At 42.1% G+C, this 16769-nt stretch overlaps 1 long non-coding RNA gene and 1 pseudogene across 1 annotated transcript in view; both read left to right on the top strand.

The window, feature by feature from the left end:
* The window catches only part of LOC105239623, a 49922-nt gene extending 33861 nt beyond the window's left edge, over positions 1–16061 (top strand). The window contains exons 4-5 of the long non-coding RNA XR_004618956.1: positions 4926–5003; positions 14856–16061. This is a non-coding gene — a long non-coding RNA (uncharacterized LOC105239623). The remainder of the gene's footprint in view (positions 1–4925; positions 5004–14855) is intronic.
* On the top strand, positions 11910–12735 carry LOC109490342 (annotated as a pseudogene).
* Positions 16062–16769: the final 708 nt, after the last annotated feature.

Below are 16769 nucleotides of genomic sequence, written 5' to 3'. Positions count from 1 at the left end.
GACTCTGGCTGTCCTTGGCTGAAAATGTCTGTCTTTGAAAAAAAATTCTTTTGTATTTTTTCTTTTCTTGTTTCTGTTGTTAGTTCCTGCTGAAAAATTAGTCAGTCTTGGCTGAACTAAGTAGAAAACGTTTGTTCTTACCTAGCCAGTATAACTAGGGTGGTTGTAAGAATAGCTCTGGAGGGGCGCCTGGGTGGCACAGCAGTTAAGCGTCTGCCTTCGGCTCAGGGCGTGATCCCGGCGTTATGGGATGGAGCCCCACATCAGGCTCCTCTGCTATGAGCCTGCTTCTTCCTCTCTCACTCCCCCTGCTTGTGTTCCCTCTCTCACTGGCTGTCTCTATCTCTGTCAAATAAATAAATAAATAAATAATCTTTAAAAAAAAAAAAAGAATAGCTCTGGAAAACAATATGGTGGTGGCTATGGCCTTCCCGTTACCCTTTTGGTAACTTTAATAGCATGATTGCATTGTCATTATACCCTATTCTTTATCTGACTGAGTATATATTTAACTTCTCTTGCTCCTCTGAAAGCAACTTAAAGTTAGAAGCTGTATCTATCTACGTTTGACTTTTTAAGTACCTGCCAAAAACTACTGACAGGGGGCACCTGGGTGGCTCAGTTGGTTAAGCATCTGCCCTAGGCTCAGGTCATGATCCCAGGGTCCCGGGATTGAACCCCACGTGGAGCCCCATGTTGGGCTTCCTGTTCAGGAGAGAGTCTGCTTCTCTCTCCCTCTGCCTCTCCCCCTGCTCATGATTGCTTGCACTCTCTCTCTCTCTCAAATAAATAAATACAATCTTTTTTTTAAAAGAAAAAATCACCGACATTATAGGTACCCAATAAATTTTCATTAAATTGAAGGCTCTTCCATGTGCCTCACACACAGATTCCAGTAAATGCTTGATATTTTTATCCACCCATTCATTCAATCTCTTAATAAGTATTTAGTCTCCTGAATGCCTTCTAGATACTAAGCATTATATTAGGCATATAATGGGAATGAAAACGAAAGGTTTTAGTGATCCTTAAGGAGCTCATGGTCTCGTAAGAGAGTCAGATAAACAGGCAGTTACAAAGCAGAATGACAAGTGTTGTGACCGAGGGACAGATGGGGTATTACAGGAGCACAGAGGAGGGTCTCATAATTCATCTGAGATGAGGTAGAGTTGTTGAGACCAGTCAGACAAGGCTTTTTTTCCTTTTTCTTTTTTCAAGAGCAAAATTCTAAAGGAGGAATAAAAATTGAGGAAGGAGCCTTCAAGGCAGAGGGAATAGCATGAGCAAAGTCAGTGGTGTGAGGGGTCCTATATTCAGGGAACTGCAAGTGATTGAGTATGTTGTAACAGAGAGTGCAGAGGGACGGTGGTTAGAAATAAGCAGGGAACATTAGGAAGAGTGTGACATGCTGGGTAAAGAAGTTTGGATTTTATCCTCAGGGTGATGGACAGCTACACCTAGATTTTAGGCAGAGCATTGACATGATCAGATTTGTGTTTGGAGATCACTTTGACTATCAAAGTGGAAAAAAAATGGAATCAGTGTGTTGGAGGAAGATGAGCTACAACCCAGGGCAATTCCACGAGGGAGCCCCGGGCACAGGATAGGTGAGTTAGGCGATTGCTGCATCCTGCTTCTCTAGGATGCTCCTTTCCATCTTGAGGGACCGGGTCTCTAGTACCTGCCATAGTGCCTTGGTCCACAGGAGACGGTTCAGAAATGCTTCTTAGATATCTCACTCCTCTTTGTATCACCCAAGCCTAACTTGATGCCTGACACTTGGCAGTGCTCGGTGGGCGTTGGTTGGCTCCACCGCTGTGACTGGTGCTAGCAGCTACCGGGCACTGATTTGAAGGTAGGGTGGGTACCCTTTCTCCTGTAGTCACAAACCAGGTGAAATTGCTTTCCAGGTTAGGACTGACCTTGAAGATATCTTTTGCATGGCCTTTCTCAAGATGTCTCCAAAGACATTCTCCATCTTGTGATGAGTCTTTGTTCCAAAGTGAACAGTGGGTTCCTTTAGGACAGGAAACATTAATTTTATTCATTTTTATATTCCCAGGACTTATCACAATGCATGATACATAGTGGGTGATGGTAGATATTTGTTTTATGAATTTGAAATTCATTGTTTTGGACTTGAAATATGTTTTATGAAATATGTTGTAAATGTTGATTAGGTGCCGATTCCCCCTCAAAAGCCATTTATTTATTTATTTAGCCTTTTATATCATATTTTAATGTACATATACTAAAATTTACATATTTGTATAAGGATCATTAGAGGACCAGAAGCAGCAAGACGGAACGCAGTCTCCCCTTGCATGTGGGTTGTATGACAAACTATTCCAGGTCATTGACAAAAACTGCAATATGCAGAATAATAAGGCCAGTCCCCTCTTGTGCCACCAAAGAGCAGCACACAAGGTAAATATGAAACACAGAAGCATAATAATCGTTGCAAGCAATCTTGTTGTTTCAATCATTTTCTTCAGTTGCTTCATGGGTCCCATTAAAAAGCATGCTCTGGCTAATGCAGCATTATTTCCAAGGGTATAAAATGCTGTAAAAAGCTTTATGCCCCCAGGAAGCCACAGCAATCCGGTTTTAAGGGTAGAGAAGAAAGTGCTGCACACGAAGCAGATGACCAACCACTTCAACCTGGTGTTGACACTAAGGGACAGAGGTATCCAGGACCTGTGAAGTGGGTTGTTCTGGCCGCTCAGGACCCGCACAGCTTCTCCATGGCCCTACTCCCCCGCCACACTGGTGGCCCCTGCTTGCTGGACCCCTCAAAAGCCTTTTAAACCTGTAGCCTAATAGGTAACTGGGCATACCGAGGACTGGAGGAGAGGAACTCTAAGAGATGGGAGAAGTTAGCAGAATGGGAAGTTATTTCTCAGAAATACTGAAAAGCTGAATTGAAACAATTCGGAACTGCTGTAGGCCAAAAGTTGTAGGTTCTTAGAAAGTCCTGTTGGGGAGATTGGGAAGCTCTGGGTTCCCTTTACCACTTACCATTATATAGATTGCTTTTGTTTCTCCTCATATATTTTATTTTAATTTTTAAAAGATTTATTTATTTGAGAAAGAGCGCACGTACGAGAGAGCACAAACAGGGGAGAGGGAGAAGCAGACTTCCTGCTGAGCAGGGAGCCCAACACAAGACTCTATCCCAGGACCCCAGGATCATGATCTGACTTGAAGGCAGATGCTTAACGAACTGAGTCGCCTAGGCTTCCTGTTCCTCATATATTTTTTTTTTTTTTAAGATTTTATTTATGTGACAGAGAGACAGCCAGCGAGAGAGGGTACACAGCAGGGGAGTGGGAGAGGAAGAAGCAGGCTCCCAGCGCAGGAGCCCGATGTGGGACTCGATCCCGGAATGCCGGGATCACGCCCTGAGCCGAAGGCAGACGCTTAACGACTGCGCTACCCAGGCGCCCCCCTCATATATTTTAAACTACAGTTAAACTAGATGACTCAGCACATTTTCCTGATTCTTTGCCTTTCTTTTCTTCATTCGGAATGCCCTGCTCCTTTATGCCATTATCATTATCCTTTAATTCCCTATTGAAATGCTGCACTCTTTCCCTGAAACCCTGTGGAAGAAATAGTCTCGCCCTACCCTGAACATCTCAGAGTTTAGACCCCTTCATGATACTTAGTGCTATTACTAGAATTATAAATGGGTTATCATTCTCATTCCCACTAGAAGGAATGGATCTAATTTAGCTATGTGTATCTCATAGCACAGGGCCTTGTAAATTTTGAATGAACCATGTGACAGAACTGTATTACTGGCTTAGTGTGATGGTTAATTTTACATGTCAACTTGACTAGGCCATGGGGTGCCCAGATATTTGGTCAAACATTATTTCTGGGTGTTTTTGTATGAGATTAACATTTATATTGGTAGACTGAGTAAAGCAAATTGCCCTCCCTAGTGTGGGTAGACCTCATCCAATCAGTTGATGGCCTGAATAGAACAAAAAGGTTGACCCTCCTCTGAGTAAGAAAGAATTCTTCCTGGTTGCCTGGAACATCAGCTTCTTTCTGCCTTCAGACTTGAACTGAAACATTGGCTCTTCCTGGGTCTGGAGCCTGCTGGTCTTTGGACTAGAACTATACCATTGGCTCCCCTGGTCTCTAGCTTGCTGACTTACCCTAAAGATCTTGGGACTTGTCAGCCTCTTTCATCAAGTGAGCTAATTCCTTATAAATCTCTTTCGTTATATCTATCTATTTATCTATCTAATCTCTGTATCTAGATATATATCTAGATATATATCCATCCTATTCGTTCTGTTTTTCTGGAGAACCTTGACCAATACACTTAGGTCCTGGATTTTATTTTATTTTTTTATCTAATTTAATTTATTTATTTTTAAAGCTTTTATTTTTTATTAGAGAACACAGAGGGAGAATGAGAGGGAGAAGCGGACTCCCCATGAGTGGAGAGCCCGACACAGGGCTTGATCTCAAGACGCCGAGATCATGACCCGAGCCAAAGGCAGGTGCCCAGATAACTGAGCCACCCAGGCGCCCCTAGGTCCTGGATTTTAGAAATATTCTAGAGAAAGAAAAAGAGTTTGATCTACCTTACCTGGAATTGGATTAACATGAGGCCACTTTTAAAACGATGCTTACCTTTGGGGCACCTGGGTGGCTCAGTCGTTAAGCGTCTGCCTTCGGCTCAGGGCGTGATCCCGGGGTCCTTGGATCAAGCCCCACATCGGGTTCCTCCGCTGGGAGCCTGCTTCTTCCTCTCCCACTCCCCCTGCCTGTGTTCCCTCTCTTGCTGGCTGTCTCTCTTTCCGTCAAATAAATAAATAAAATCTTTAAAAAGAAAAAACAAAAAACAACGATGCCTACCTGTTCAACTCCTGAATGCTTCTTATTTGAACTCTTCTCCCTTTTCCAAGATTTCAGCCACATAGGACTTGGATGCTTCCATCAGCGCTCCACTATAGTATCTGACTGACGCCCACCCTGCTTCTCACGTAAGGCCCAAATTTTCTTTGCTTTTGAGTCCTCTTCCCAATCCCCCCCATCAGAGCCCCAGCTCAGTGTGGTAGGTCCGAGGTAGGTGGTGGGGGAAAGCAGCCTGACCATTCAAGTAATTCATGTATAGCTGAGAGCTCTCTAACCTTCTCAGAATCATTTGCTAAATGAATTGGGTGGAATATCAAGTAATTTAATAAAGTGGGGTGAAATTTTTAGGCAGAGTGGGGATGATATCTTTGAGTAACTGCCCAGTGGGCAGGCAGAACAGCCTTCTGACCGTCAGCCCGAGGTTGAGGACTTCCTATGCACTTGCTGCTTTGGCAGATTCTTCCCTTTTCCATTTCTGAAACCACAGCTTCTCTAAGAACAGTAGCAAGTAAGCACTCCCACAGAAATAGGGGTGGAGACTCTGCTGCCCACACAAGAAGGGAAGGAGAGGAAAGGGAAACTGCATATCTCCACTGGATCTTTATAAGTTAGCAAATACTTAGGGTTTTGAAAGGCTCATTTTAGAAGAATATAGACTATTTTAAAGATGATGGAGAAAATCATAATAAATATTATTATTTATTATAAAATAAAGCCCCGAGGAGAACACATGTCAGTGGAGGCATGAGAGGCACCCTGTTTTAAACATGTTGGTTAGTCACATCTGCACTGAGGCTGCTCTGTCTTAAAATACTTAGCACCTCGCCTGTTGTAAGATATTTTTTCTCCAGGTTTCCTATAAGAAGGAAGGGGAAGATTTAGGGGAAAGATCATGATCGTAATATAAAACTATAAACTCCTTGCATCTGTTTCCATATTTAAATATATATTAGGTCTTTCTCATATTTAAAAAAATCCCTCGAGGGGCGCCTGGGTGGCACAGCGGTTAAGCGTCTGCCTTCGGCTCAGGGCGTGATCCCGGCGTTATGGGATCGAGCCCCACATCAGGCTCCTCTGCTGTGAGCCTGCTTCTTCCTCTCCCACTCCCCCTGCTTGTGTTCCCTCTCTCGCTGGCTGTCTCTATCTCTGTCAAACAAATAAATAAAATCTTAAAAAAAAAAAAAATCCCTCGGGGCGCCTGGGTGGCACAGTCAGTTGGGTATCTGACTCTGTGTCTCAGCTCAGGTCGTGACCTCAGGGTCATGGGATTGAAATCTGAACTTTGCCTGAGATTCTCTCTCCCTCTCTCTGCCCCTCCCCACTGTACTCTCTCTTTCTCAAATAAATAAATCTTTAAAAAAAAAATCTCTTTTTTGAACCCTATTCCTCTTGCTGACTTCCACTCTAGCACTGTTTCTTTTGTATAGACAAACTTCTTAAAAGTTTTTTTTTTTAAGATTTTTTAAATTTATTTATTCGACAGAGAGACAGCCAGTGAGAGAGGGAACACAAGCAGGGGGAGTGGGAGAGGAAGAAGCGGGCTCACAGCGGAAGAGCCTGATGTGGGGCTCGATCCCATAACACCGGGATCACGCCCTGAGCTGAAGGCAGACGCTCAACCGCTGTGCCACCCAGGCGCCCCAAAAGTTTGTTTTTAACCAGTATCTCCCATTTGCTTATCTCCCACCCACTCCTCAGTATCGCAGAGTTGATTTTCTTCCCACGTTGTGCAACCAAAACTGCTCTGACCAAGGGCTCCAAAGGTGAAGTTATTCTCAAATAAGATAAACTCTTCTTACCTTCGTTTTATGTGATGTCATAGAGCCCTTGCCCCTGCTGGCCACTGCTTCACTCAGACGGCTGTCATGGCCCTCACTCTGGTGGCTCCCCACCAGTCTAGCCATTCCTTTTCAGTTCTCTTTGCCACCTCCTCTGATCTGTCCGTCCCCTAAATGCCATTGGTCTCTAGAGTCCTGTCTTGTCCTGTGTACTCCTGTCTTCCTCTGTGTACTCACCAGGCTCTCTGTGGCTTCAGTCATAATCCATCTCTCTTGAGTTGTGTATCTTTGCTGACTGTTGGGTATCTGCTTTTGAATATGCAGCATGTCCCAAACTGTCTTACCTCCAAACCTGGTTCTTTAAAAATAATAATAGTTATCATTATATTAATATATGTGGGCTGGTAGCCCACAGTGATCTGTGCCAGTAACCTGCCACCACCCTGCCTCTTCCCTTTGTCATTCCCCCATCTGGTCAGTTATTAATCTTGACAGTGCCACCTCCTACATATCTCTAACCTGTCCCCTCCTTTCCTACCTAACTCACACTGCTAACTCAGGCCCTCATCATCTGCTACTCTGGATCCCTGCAACATCTTCTCCTGATTCCCTTCCTTGCCTCCAGCCTAATTAATTCTGGGTCCCCTCCCAGTCCCCCTGCCCACAATGCAGCTGGAGTGCCCTTATCAACCAAACTTCTGACCACATCCTTTTCGGTTATTAAAGCGCTCCAATCCTTCTCTGTTGCCCTCAGGCTGCACTTTGACCTCTTCAGCATGGCTTCCAAGTTTTTTGTCCTGCTACAAATTTAAAAGACCTCAGTTTTCTTTAGCTTCCTCTGTCCCAGTCCTCCCTCCATCCCAATTCTTACACATTATGCTCCAGCTACACCAAACTACTTTAATTCCTGAAATTCCCTGCTTTCTATGAGTCTGGGCCTTTGTACTTATTCTGTCTGCCTAAACCACTCCTGTCGTGTCTCTTTATTTTCCTATCAGTTTGAGTTATCTTTCAGGCTTTGGTTTGCACCTTACTTCTGTAATCTACTACACTAACACACCAACCTGGGATTACGCTCCTGAGGTCCCCAGCACTTACCCATTTTGTAGCACTTACTATGATCTCTTGAGACCATCTGATGAATGTACTGTAAGGATCTTGTAGGCAGGGATGATGTGTTAAATTGCTGGGGCCTAGAACAGTACCTTTCATATAATAGATGCTCAATAAATAATTGTGGTATCAACTAATAATTTCCATAGTTACTTAGGACACCTTTCTTCTTAAATCATTTGAACAAGTGGTTTAGAGCTGGTAGGGAGAGAGCACAAATGAGGTCCAAGGCCTTAATATCAGTTTTTGTTGTTTTGTTTTGTTTTAATTAAAGCAAAAGTTCATATTTTTGCAGTGTTACAGCCTAGCTATGGGTCTTAATGGGCTTATGGGATAGTATAGCTGTACCTAAACTCCAGCCGGCTGACACCATCCCTCTTGAGAACTTTAGATTTCTTTTTAAGTAACAGCTTGAGATAGAGTTCATATAGCATACAATTCATCCATTTAAAGTGTATAATTCAGTGGTTTTTAGTAATTCACAGAATGGCATAACAACTGTCACTGCAATTTTAGAACATTTTCATCACACCGACAAGAAACTCCATATCCATTAGCAATCTCTCCTCATCCCCATCTCCTCTCTCCATCCCCTGGAAGCCACTAATAGTTTTGTCTTTATAAATTTGCCTATTCAGGATATTTCATATAAATAAAATCATACAATCTGTGGTATTTGTGACTGGATTCTTTTACTAAGCATGTTTTTTTTTAAGCATGATGTTTTTAAGATTCATCCATGTTGCATCAGGTATCAGTATTTTATTTTTATTTCTTTTTATTGCCAAATGATATTCCATTACACACCCCATTTTATTTCTCCAGCCCTCAGTTGATGGATATTTGGGTTGTTTTCACTTTTTGGCCAGCACAAATGCTGCTTATGAACATTTGTGTACAAGCTCTTTTGTCGACATAGTTTTTATTTCTCTTGGGTGTATATCTGGGAGTGGAATTTCTGGGTCATATGGAGGACTTCAGTTTTTTTTTTTTTTAAGTAGGCTCCATGCCCAGCTTGGAGCTTGGATTCATGACCCTGAGATCAAGAGTCCAATGCTCTGCTGATAGGGCCAGCCAGGAGGCCCAGGACTTAAGATTCTAAAGAACAAAGGTTGTAGGGGTGCCTAGGTGGCTCAGTCGGTTGGGCAACCAGCTCTTGGTTTCGGCTCAGGTCATGGTCCTGGGGTGCTGGGATTCTGGGGTTGAGCCTTGCGTTGGCTCCTTCCTCAGAGCAGAGTCTGCTGGAGGATTGTCTCTCCCTCTGCCCTTCCCCCCACCTGGGCTCATGCACATGCTCTCTCTCTCTTAAATAAATAAATCTTTTTTTTTTTTTGAAAGATTTTATTTATTTGACAGAGAGAGACAGCCAGCAAGAGAGGGAACGCAAGCAGGGGGAGTAGGAGAGGAAGAAGCAGGCTCCCAGTGGAGGAGCCCGATATGGGGCTCAATCCCAGGACTCCAGGATCACACCCCGAGCCGAAGGCAGATGCTTAACGACTGAGCCACCCAGGCGCCCCAATGAATAAATTTTTAAATAAAAAGAACAGGTTGCTTTACAGAATAAGCTCACAAACACATGAAGCACTAATAACTCTTGCTCTTTAATTTATTGATTTACTGGCAGGCAAGTTTTACAACTGACTCAGAAGAATTGACATTAATCAAATTTCTCTAATGTAAAGTAGCCAGCAAATGTGCAAAGTCCAGTTCTCCTGTGCAGGAGAATAAAGCCCTTCTTGGGTTTAAACGGAAGTGGGAGAAGTTAGTGTCTGGTTCTGCCCATTTCCACTCCCAGTCCACCGAACCCCTGGACCACACAGCGCTGGCTGATGGAGTCATGCAGGAAAGCTTCACCTGGGGAGCTGGCCTCTAGTAACTGATTTTAGCCGTAATTAAATCACTGCTTCCTCTCTGTATTTACAATAGGAATGTGTTATCCTTTTATATTACACCTCTCTTTGGCTCTTCTCTTTTCATCTCCAACATCTCTGCCACCACATACACTCCTGTCTTCCCTGCTCTTTCCTCTCTCCTCAGCCTCCTGCTTGATAGCCTCCTGGTAGTATCACGTTGTTCCTTGGTCCTGTTAAGTTAAGACAATGAAGTTAACAAGACTCAACATGGGTTTTAGGATTCCTTTTATAAGTATATCATATCCAGATAAATACGGGCACCTTAAAAGTAGTTGTCTTGGGTGGCTATACATTTATTCCAAGAGTTCTGTTGTTACACAAAACATTTTGGTATTTCATGTAGTTTCTCTCAAAACCAGTTTGAACCCTACAAGAAGACCAGTTTCACTTCCTTAATAATCACACCTAGTATTGCAGGAGACCTCCCACTTTGCTTGTATTTATTTGTCTTCCTATTCCCAGTTCCCCTTTTCCTTTCTAGCTCTAGTCCCCAGACAAAAGGAGTTCTGGGTTCAGATGGGGTGAGGCTCATTGACACAGAGAGGCAGTGAAGGGAAACTGGCGTGCTTCACAAGACTTTGACCTTTATACAAAGCATGCTTAAGCTGCTTTTTTTTTTAAAAAAGATTTATTTATTTGTCTGAGAGAGAGAGAGATAGCAGGGGGAGGGGCAGAGGGAGAGGGAGAGAGAAAATCTCAAGCATACTCCCCACTGAGCACGGAGCCTGATGTGGGGCTCAATCTCAGGACCTTGAGATCATGACCTGAGCCGAAATCTGAGGTTTAACTGACTGAAACGCCCTGGTGCCCCTAAGTAGGTCTTTTTAATGTGAATTTCTCCAGTGTCCCATTTCTGCTTTGTGATCCCCCTCAGCCTTTTTTATTGGAAAAAAAAACCCCATAAAATACTGGGGCTGGGAATATGGCCTTGAATTATTCTCCTCTCAGAGGAAGCCTGGGGAGAATGAGTAGAGAGAGGTATGTCAGAGGGCTCCATTTCCTTCTGGTCTTGGGTAGTTAATGTTCTACCAGCAATTCCCACTCTTGGGAAGACATTGCTCAGGGTAGAGGGCACTTTGTACAGGGTTGTGATTCAAGGAAGACGTGCATCTGACCTTCCTTCTCCATCTTTAAGATCTGTAGCTGTGATCTTGTATCTTCTTAGTTCTCAGGCTCTGGATCTTCATAATCTCTTCCTCTTTGAGTCTCTGCTCTGGGAGAAAATGAAGATGTTTATTAAAGGTGGGGGGGGACCCTGAAATTTGCAAAACAAAAATTAACATATAGCTGCCCATCATGCTTCCCTTTTCTCCCTAGCAGCTTCTGAACCTCCCCACCCCCAGTGAGATGTTAGCTGATTGTACAAACGTATCTACAGGATTTTCTTAACGATGGAGCTATGTTTGAAGGCTTTATGTTCTGGTTACCATCTTACCTGCTTTTCTCTTTTCCAGAGGATTCTACTTCTCATGAATAGGTATGAGACCAATGGTCGAGAAATTCAGCCTCCCTTTACCCCTTATTAATTACAGAATAATTGATGCAGAGGCTGTTTAGATAATATAGCTGTGGGGAGAGAGAAAAAGGAAGCATCAGAACACCTGCCAGGGAAGAGACCAGAGAGCACCATTAGTGAATGAACATCTCTGGAGCAGAGTAAGGGAGGAGGTGGAAACAAAGAAGGGAGCTCAAGGAAGCCAAAGAATTGTAGGAATTGAGGGTATAATCCATAGGGGGATAAAAGGGGCTAGGCAAAGGCTTTCGGAGGTCCCTTCCCTAGTACCTGAAAGAGTTGCTTGATGAGTGACTGTAATGGACATGGCCTTAGGGTAGCTTCTGGGGATACAGAGATAAATAAGATATAGTCCCTACTTTACAAGTGTATAGCCTAACAAAAAGAAGATAAGTAACAAGTACAAATTAGATGAGATTTTAGGGGTGCGTGGGTGGTTCAGTCTGTTAAGCATCTGCTTTTGGCTCAGGTCCTAATCCCAGGGTCCTTGCTCAGTAGGAAGTCTTCTTGTCCCTCTCCCTCTGTCCCTCCCCCCTGCTTTCACTCTCTCTCTTAAATAAATGAATAAAATCTTTAAATTGAACTATAATTGACATACAATATTATATTAGTTTCAGGTGTACAACGTAATGATTCGACAATCATATACATTATGAAATGCTGTTAAGTGTAGTTACCATCTATCACAATACAAAGTTATTACAATGTTATTGACTGTATTCCCTATGCTGTGTTTTTCATCCCTATGACTTAATTTATTTTATAACTTGAAGTTTGTACTTACTTTTTTTTTTTCTTAAGAGAGAGAGTACGCACTTTTCTTTCCATGCCGATGGTGCTCTCACAACCATGGTGAACGTTCCTAAACCCGCTGGCCTTTCTGCAAGAAGTGTGGCAAGCCCCTACCCCACAAAGTAACACAATACGAAAAAGGCAAAGATTCTCTTTACGCCCCGGGAAAGCGGCGTTATGACAGGAAGCAGAGTGGCTCTGGTGGGCAGTCTAAGGCAATTTTTCGGAAAAGGATAAAACTACAAAGAAGATTCTGTTGAGGCTTGAATGGGTTGAGCCCAATTGCCGATCTAAGAGAATGCTGGCTCTTAAGAGATACAAGCATTTTAAACTGGGAGGAGGTAAGAAGAGAAAGGGCCAAGTGATCCAGTTATAAGCTTCATATTTTGCTATATTATGAAGGCAGTAAAATCTCGAGATTATGTTAAAAAAGAGAGAGAGAGAGTGTGTGTACACTTGGGAACAGCGTTAGGGGAGGAGTAGGGGGTGGGGGGAGGGGCAGAGGGAGAGGAGAGAGAATCTTAAGCAGGTTCCATGGTCAGTGTAGAGCCTGTTGCTGGCTGATCTCAGGACTGGGAGATCATGACCAGGAGATTAGGACCTGAGCCGAAACCAGAAGTTGGCCACTTAACGAACTGAGCCATGCAGGCACCCCAGGAAGTCTGTACTTGCTAATCTCTTTCACCTCTTTCACCCATCCCCCCTCACACTCCTCCCCTCTGGCAATTACACCAGCTTGTTCTCTGTGTTTATGAATCTATTGCTGTTTTGTTTATTTAGATTCACATATAGTGAAATCATATGGTATTTGTGTTTTTTTGCCTGACTTATTTCACTTATCATAATACCCTCTAAGTCCATCCAGGCTGGCAAGATTACATTCTTTTTTATGGCTGAGTAATATCCCGTTTTGTATATATATGTTTTATATATATATATATTTATATACATATATATAATATTTTTTTATCCATTCGTTTATCAGTGAACCCTTGGATTGCTTCCATATCTTGTCTATTATAAATAATGCTGCAAATAAACATAGAAGTACAAGTATCTTTTTGAATTAATGTTTTGTTTTCCTCAGGTAAATACCTAGAAGTGGAATTGCTGGGTCATATGGTATCTGTTTTTAATTTTTTGAGCAACCTCCATACTGTTTTCCAAAGTGGCTGTATCAATCTAGATTCCCACCAACAACTCATAAGGGTTCCCTTTTTTCCACATCCTTGCCAACACTTGTTGTTTTTTTTTTAAGATTTTATTTATTTATTTGACACAGAGAGAGACAGCCAGTGAGAGGGAAGACAAGCAGGGGGAGTGGGAGAGGGAGAAGCAGGATTCCAGTGGAGGAGCCTGATGTGGGGCTTGATCCCAGAACACCGGGATCACGCCCTGAGACAAAGGCAGACGCTTAACGACTGAGCCACCTAGGCACCCCCTTGCCAACACTTGTTATCTCTTGTCTTTTTGATACTAGCATTCTGACTGGTATGATGTCTCATTGTGGTTTCGATTTGCATTTTTCTGGTGCTTAGTGATGCTGATCATCTTTTCCTGTGACTCTTGGCCATCTATATGTCGTCTTTGGAAAATGCCTATTCAGTTCCTCTGTCCATTTTTTTTCCCAAAGTTTAGTTTTAATTTTCTTTTATTAAGTAAACTCTACACCCTGCGTGGGCTCGAACTCTTGACCCTGAGATCAGGAGTCACGTGCTCCACTGACTGAGCCGGCCAGGCACCCCTCCTCTGCCCGTTTTTTAATTGGGTTATTTAGTTTTTTTGGTGTTGAGTTGTATGAGTTATATATCTTGGATATTACCCTCTTATCACCTATATCATTTGCAAATATCTTCTCCCATTCAGTACGTTGCTTTTTCATTTTGTTGGTGGTTTCCTTTGCTGTGTAAAAAGTTTGATGTAGTCCCAATAGTTTATTTTTGCTTTTGTTTCCCTTGTCTCAGAAGACAGATCCAGAAGAATATTGCTGGGGCCAATATCCAACAGATTACTGTCTATGTTTTCTTTTAGGAGTTTTATGGCTTTCGGTCTTAAATTTAGGTCTTTAATCCATTTTGAGTCTATTTTTGTGTATGGTTTAAGAAAGTGGTCCAGTTTCATTCTTTTGCATTTAGCTGTCTAGTTTTCCCAGCAACATTTATTGAAGAGACTATCTTTTCCCCATTGTATATTTTTGCCTCCTTTGTATGTAATTGACCATACAAGCTTGGGTTTATTTCTGGGTTCTCTGTTATGTCCCATTGATCTATGTATCTATTTTTGTGCATGTACCATATTGTTCTGATTCCTGTATCTTTATAGTATTGTTTGAAATCTGGTATAATGATACTTTCAGCTTTGTTCTTCTTTCTCGAGATTGCTTTGGCCATGTGGCGTATTTTGTGGTCCCCTACACATTTTAGGATTACTTATTCTAGCTCTGTGAAAATACTATTGGTATTTTGGTAGGGATTGCATTGAATCTGTAGATTGCTTTGTGTAGTATGGACATTTTAACAATATTAATTCTTCCACTTCGTGAGCATGGTATTTCCATCTATTCCATTTATCTTCCATTTCTTGCCTCAATGTCTACAGTTTTCAGAGTACAGATCTTTCACCTCCTTGGTTAAATTTATTCCTGGTATTTTATTCCTTTTGATGCAATTGTAAATGGGATTATTTTCTTAATTTCTCTTTTTGGTACTCCATTATTCTATAAAAATGCAACAGATTTCTGTATATTAATTTTGTATCCTGCAGCTAAAATTTATTGTTTGCCCATTGTCTTCTAAGCATTTTACACATGTATTAATTTGTTGACTTCTGAAATAGCCCTGTGAAGTATGTATTGTAATCCCTGTTTTATAGGTAAAGAATCCAAGGCACAGAAACATTACAAGTAGCTTGCCTGAAATCTCAAAGTAGGTCCTCAGGAGCAGGACCACCAGTGCAGGTAGTCCGGTTCCAGAACGTGCCTTCCTCAATAACACGGTCTCTGGTAAGTCATCCAAAGCGGCCACGGGAACTCTGCTGCTTCGTATCTGCATGCCTGTGTACCACTGGCTTGCCCTTCTGCCTGTAATACTTTTCCTTAAAGACTCTGGTCAAGGGAGGATGCTCCATCTTCTTGGACTTCTTTTGCCTGTCCTGGGGGCAGTCACTGTCCTTGGAGCTTGACTGCACTTTGTCAGATTTTGTTAAACTACACAGTAGTGTATTTTGTGGAATATCTGATTCCTTGTGTTATAAGCTTCTGGAGAGCAGTGACTTTTTTTTTTTCTGGAAAATTTCAAACAGTTGCAAAAGTAAAGGTAATAATAAAGTGAATCTGCACGCACTCATCATGCAGCTTCAGCAATTATTTTGTGGCTGGTATTACTTCATTTATACTCCTCTCCTCAAACCTGGATTATTTTGAAGCAAATTTCAGACATCAGATAATTTCATTAAGATTACAATTGTATTACTAAAATATATCTTTACAAAAACATAACCACAATACCATTATTGCACTAAAAATTAATACTTCCTCAATGTCATAAAATATTCACTGTTCTAATTTCTGCAATTATAATTTTCCCCCTGCCTTCCCTTCTCTCTCCTTCTAGCCTTTTTTGTTCCTTTATTTCTTTTTTTGTCTACACCTCTTTAAAAAAAAAAAAAAAGCAGAGTAGTTTGAATAAAAATCCAAGTAAGGGCTTTATTTTTTAGTCTTCATGTTCTCATCAGCACCTGGCTTAGTGCTTGACATATAGAAATCCTCAGTAAATGTTTAGTAAGTGAATGACTCATTAGAAATCTATAAAATGTCCTAGTTGAATGAGTGTAGCCTTACTGTTAGGTAATATCTGGTTGGTTTCTTGGGATGGCTTTTGGTTTCTGGTACTTTAGTTAGGGATTAACTTAGATGCTGGCTATTATCAGCTATTACTAAAGGTTTGAGGACAGTGAGTGTGTCTGTGACTCAGACATTTACATGCTAGAAGGAAATGCACTGGGCTCTCTTGTCTCTGCTTTTTGTCCTTGGTCTCTATTCCACTTTGAGTTTGAACTGACCATGTTTGGCTTTTTTGTTATTTCTTCAAAACAGGGGTGACCCTGAAGGAGTTCCTTGAGAGCATGAACAGAGTTCACATTGCGGTGGTAGGTTTTGTACCTGACAGATTGAATTGGCTGGTCCTTCACTTACTTTATTTTTAAGAATCGAGATAAAATTGAAATACATTGACATGCATATAGATCTGGGGCGCCTGGGTGGCTTAGCCTGGGTGGCTTAGTCGGTTAAGCGTCTGCTGCCGTCTGCTCAGGCCATGATCCTGGAGTTTTGGGATCAAACCCTAAGTTGGGCTCCCTGTTCAGCTAGTGTTTGTGTTCTCTCTCTCTCAAATAAATAAATAAAATTTTTTTAAAAAAAGAAATGCATACAGATCTTAAGTGTACCATTTGATTTTTGGTAAATGTAATCCATGTAATCACCACCTGAATTGAGATATTGAACTTGACCCAGAAAGCTCCCTTCTGCACCTTTGCAGTTAATTCCACCCCCTATGGTGAATCCTTTTTTTTTTTTTAAAGATTTTATTTATTTATTCGAAAGAGAGAGAGAGCAGGAACACAAGCAGGGGGAGTGGCGGAGGGAGAATCAGGTTTCCTGCTGAGCAGGGAGCCCAATGTGGGGCTCGATCCCACCACCCCAGGATCATGACCTGACCAAAGGCAGATGCTTAATGACTGAGCCACCCAGGCGCCCCCCTCCATGGTGAATCCTAACATCATTAATTA

Source organism: Ailuropoda melanoleuca, chromosome 12 (genome assembly GCF_002007445.2).
Source record: "Ailuropoda melanoleuca isolate Jingjing chromosome 12, ASM200744v2, whole genome shotgun sequence".
Classification (NCBI taxonomy): Eukaryota; Metazoa; Chordata; class Mammalia; order Carnivora; family Ursidae; genus Ailuropoda; species Ailuropoda melanoleuca.
This window is presented reverse-complemented; position numbering and strand designations above follow the sequence as displayed.